Genomic DNA, 5298 nt, shown 5'->3' on the forward strand with positions numbered 1-5298 from the left:
TTTCAAGCATTTTGTCATTATTCAAAAGCTTTTTAGTCAAATTTTCATTTATTTTAGCTTGTCCAAGAACTAAATCTTTTAACAAAGGTTGATTCGAATTGTAATTGGAGTTGAAATTCGAATTACCTTGGAATGGTGGTCAAGATTGGTTGTTCCATCCATTATTACCTCCTTGTTGGCGATACCCGTTGTTGATATAGGCGGCGTCTTCATGGGTCTCAGGGCAATCATTCCCCGAGTGGCCAACTTCACCATAGACTTCGCATGTCATGTGTGAGTCCATGGACCTGATGGTTCCATACATTGCTTCTTTCTTGGTGGCACGCTCATCAAACCTTTTCAGGAGTAGGTCCATTTTTGCGGCAAGCATATCTGTCTCTTTCATGGTATGCATGCCTTTTTTGTGTTTTGGGCTGAGTTCTCTCTTCGCTCCACCCTTGATTCACGACCATTTTATCAATGAGAGCTATAGCTCCATCGATGGTGAGCGAGAGGAACTCTCCTCCAGCAGCGGCATCAATGTGCCCCTCGACATGGTGTTAATCCATTGTAGAAGTTTTGGAGCACGAGCCAGTTCTCCATCCCATGGTGTGGGCAAGCTTGGATGTATTCCTATAACCTCTCCCATGCCTCAGGAATGGGTTCCATTGAGTTTTGCTGGAAATTGGCAATTCTTCCCCTCAGGGCGTTGGTTTTGCCCATGGGGAAGAATTTCGTGTGGAACGCCGTGGAGCATTTGCTTCATATGTTGACAGCTTCCTTGTCCTTGTAGAACCACTGTTTCACCTTCCCCACAAGGGAGAAGGGAAACAGACAGAGCCTAATAGCATCTGGTGCGACATCCTTGATGACAATGGTGTCACATAGCTCAAGGAAGTATTGCAAATGAGCATTCGTGTCCTCATTAGGTAGTCTGCAAAACGGACTTGCCTGCACCATCACAATCAGCCCAGTGCGGAGTTCGAAGTTCTTGTCACCGATGTTGATAGCGGGCCCGGTGGGCACGTTGGCAACAACGGGGATAGAGAACTCGTGGAGTGACTTATGGGCCACTTCGGTAGTAGCAGATGGCGTGGGGGTGACTGGTTCGTGTGTCGGCGGAATTGCAGAAGAAGAAGCAGCACAAGACTTGTTCTTCCTTAGGAGTGCCTCCGGATTAGGAATGTAATTGTTTGGTAGGGAGAAACCAGTCATACACTATCTTGTTTTCATCCACAATAGGAGAAAACATGAAAGATTAGCCTGCATGAGCAATGGCTACCATACATGCATATCATCATGATCATGTCCTGCTAGATTCTTTTTAACCAATGCCTTCCTAGGCAATGGCGCTAGAAATGCTTGTTAGCATTTCTTAGCGTCACTACCAAGAATAGAGATAGAATATATCCCTGGCATGGGCGCTAGAAATGCCAGTCGTCATTCCTTAGCATTGCTACTAGGATTAGTGTATCCTAGCAACAATACTGAGAAACATCGAATGATAGTTCTTAACGTTTACAGAACAATCTCCGCAAGCGCAGAGATCAACTGTTGCAGCATTTCACCTGGAAGTATTTTAGGGTATCGTTATTTATATTTTCCCAAAGGAAGACATGGTGTAAAGAGTCTAGCATGGATATGACCAAGATAACATACTTGCATAACGAACCAATTGATCATGCAGGGGTAAATAGTATGGTTCAAGATAGTGGACACACACATATGAGCATCTGTCATCTCTATCTCCTTCACCCTTGCTCAAATGTACCAACCACCAAGTGTATCACCTTGTGCACATGTGTTAGCATATTTTCACAAATATTTCCAAGGGTGTTAGCACTCCACTAGATCCTAAATGCATGTGCAATGAATTAGAGCATCTAGTGGCACTTTGATAACCGTATTTCAATACGAGTTTCACTCCTCTTAATAGTACGGCTATCTATCCTAAATGTGATCACACTCACTAAGTGTCTTGATCACTAAAACAAAATGGCTCCTACATTTTATACCTTTGCCTTGAGCCTTTTGTTTTTCTCTTTCTTCTTTTCCAAGTTCAAGCATTTGATCATCACCATGCCATCACCATCGTCATGATCTTCGCCATTGCTTCATCACTTAGAGTAGTGCTACCTATCTCATAATCACTTTGATAAACTAGGTTAGCACTAAGGGTTTCATCAATTAACCAAAACCAAACTAGAGCTTTCAATCTCCCCCTTTTTGGTAATTGATGACAACCTTTTCACAAAGATATGAGTTGAAATTTAATTGAATCCATATTGCTTGCCCAAGCATATTTACCATGTGTAAAGGATATGGACAAGTTTCATGAATCCCAAATGGTAGCAATTGCTCCCCCTACATATGTGCTAAGAGTTTGGATTGTAGCTTTGCACATATGCTTAGATAGGAAATATAGGAGACAATTTCTACCAAATGATGCTAAGGTATAAGAGATGGACCTTTGAAGCGTGATACCAATCAGAGTGCACCATTATACCATCCTTAGCACCATTAGTAACTAGACATACATAAAAACTAGAATACCTCATGAGATCAATATTACAAGTAAGGGTCAAGTTTCCATATGATGAACATAAGTCTAGTTACTTTAGCTAGATACCACTTGATAGCTAGATACCACTTGATAGCTAGATACCACTTGTAAATACTTGGAAATGAAATCATTAGATACCCTATGCATGCTAGTTTTTCATTTTATCATTCAAACTTACACTAGCATACACCACACAAGCATGGATATTGAAATTTAAAACTTGTGCCATGCAAGCAAACATACGAAATGCACATTCAAATGCACCATACAAGTTCATGAGATTGCTCCCCCTACTTGTGTGCTCAAGATTTTAATTGATCCCCTTCCTTTGTCATATCTTATCTCTCTACACTATTTCTCCCCTATCACTTATCTTTGTTTCTCTCCCCCTTTGTCATCAATGACCACAAAGGCTTAAAGTATAGATAGGTTCAAATTATAGATAGGTTGGGGTAAAACCATGTGAAATGAGGATCATTTTTCAATTTGGTTCAATCTAGATTACTTGCAAAAAATATTTAACTCGGTTTGATCCAAGGATAAGCTTCTTCACACCTCCAAATAAGGGTTATCTTGTACCATGTTGAGTTAAACACTTATAGCTCATTTTATAGATCAAACACTAGGTGTACAAGCCCACAAACATGTCATATGCTACCACTAGATCATTTCAAACATACAAGCAATAGCGGTAACATACAAGCATCAAATTCATTTGATTTTCATGAATGAGCCTATTCAAATGTGGAATATGTCTAGATGCACTAATCATGTCCTTAGCAAGGATGTATGTCATGCCAATCAATTTATACCTTGTATTGCTTGAAGGAGAGGCATGTCACATAATGGGGGTGCATCAACACACATTGGAGAAGTCAAGTATGTTCAATTCATTTTTTAGCTTGCAAAACCTCTTCTCATCAAGTGGCTTGGTGAATATGTCGGTAAGTTGATCTTCGGTGCCCACACTCTCAATGCAAATGTCCCCTTTTTGTTGGTGATCTCTTATGAAATGATGGTGGACATCAATGTGCTTTGTTCTTGAATGTTGAACCGGGTTGTTTGTGAGTTTGATGGCACTCTCATTGTCACATAGCAATGGCACTTGCTTGATCCTAATTCCAAAATCACTCAAAGTAGCCTTCATCCAAAGTAATTGAGCACAACAACTACCGGTCGAAATGTACTCCGCTTCGGTGGTTGAAAGTGCTACACTATTTTGCTTCTTTGATGACCAAGATACAAGTGATCTTCCCAATAGTTGACATGTGCCCGATGTGCTCTTTCTCTCAACTTTGCATCCTGCATAATCGGAGTCCGAATATCCAATCAACTCAAATCTTGCTCCTTTAGGATACCACAATCCAGTATTTTGTATATGCTTCAAGTACCTCAATACTCTCTTTGTTGCTTTCAAATGACTCTCTCTCGGTGAGGCTTGAAATCTAGCACACATGCATACACTAAACATCACATCCGGCCTTGATGCGGTCACATAAAGTAGGCTTCTAATCATAGACCGATACATCTTTTGATCCACCATGTTGCCACTAGCATCACTATCTAAGCTTCCACTTGTCCCCATTGGTGTACTAATAGCTTTACTATTATCCATTCCAAACTTCTTGAGCATGTCGTTGATATACTTGCCTTGACTCACAAATGTGCCATTCTTCATTTGCTTGATTTTAAGACCAAGGAAGTAGCTAAGCTCTCCAATCATGGACATCTCAAACTCACTTGCCATCATCTTGCCAAATTCCTCACAAAAATCTTGATTTGTTGACCAAAAAATGATATCATCAACATAAATTTGCATCACAAACAAGTCATTTCCAAGCTTCTTGGTGAAGAGAGTGGTGTCAACCTTTCCCATCTTGAATCCCTTAGAGAGTAGGAAATCCCTCAATCTCTCATACCATGCTCTTGGTGCTTGTTTCAATCCATACAAAGCCTTTCTCAACTTGTAAACATGGTTGGGTTTCTTTTCATCTTCAAAACCAGGAGGTTGCTCAACATACACAAGCTCATTGATGTACCCATTGAGAAATGCACTCTTCACATCCATTTGATACAACTTGATGTTGTGGGCACAAGCATAGGCTAGCAAGATCCTAATTGCTTCCAATCTTGCAACCAGGGCATATGTTTCTCCAAAGTCAAGATCTTCAACTTGAGTGTAACCTTGAGCCACTAATCTTGCTTTGTTCCTTATTACTATCCCATCTTGATCTTGCTTGTTCCGAAAGACCCGTTTGGTTCCAATCACATTATGATCCTTAGGCCTCTCTACTAAATCCCATACTTGGTTTCTTGTGAAGTTGGTTAGCTCTTCATGCATTGCATTGACCCAATCAATATCCTTCAAGGCTTCATCTATCTTGTTTGGTTCAATGGATGACACAAATGAGAAATGCTCACAAAATGAAGTCAATCTTGATCTTGTTTGCACACCTCTTGAAATATCACCAATGATAGTGTACAATGGATGATCTCTTGCAACATTGGTTGGTTGAAGCACTTGCACTTGATTGCTAGCATTTGATTGATCACTTGGTTGAGATGATAAACTAGCCACTTGTTGATCTTGCACATTGCCATCACTAGTGCTCGCTGGGGTTTGATCATGAGAACCACTAACTTGCAATTTGAGTTAGAGAGCACTTGATTCTTATCATCTTCAACATCAATCACCACTCTAGGCCTTAACTCACCAATGTCCATGTTTCTCATTGCCTTGACCAATTGAGTGCCTT

The 5298-nt window shown here is 40.5% G+C and overlaps 1 non-coding gene and 1 pseudogene across 1 annotated transcript; one reads left to right on the forward strand and one right to left on the reverse strand.

Annotated features, from left to right (window-relative positions):
• Positions 1–516: 516 nt before the first annotated feature.
• Positions 517–1194, reverse strand: LOC136503600 (uncharacterized; annotated as a pseudogene).
• LOC136506375 (small nucleolar RNA R71) lies at positions 581–687 on the forward strand. The gene has a single exon (XR_010771584.1). It is a non-coding gene; the product is annotated as a small nucleolar RNA R71 (small nucleolar RNA).
• Positions 1195–5298: the final 4104 nt, after the last annotated feature.

This window comes from Miscanthus floridulus, chromosome 14 (assembly GCF_019320115.1).
Source record: "Miscanthus floridulus cultivar M001 chromosome 14, ASM1932011v1, whole genome shotgun sequence".
Classification (NCBI taxonomy): Eukaryota; Viridiplantae; Streptophyta; class Magnoliopsida; order Poales; family Poaceae; genus Miscanthus; species Miscanthus floridulus.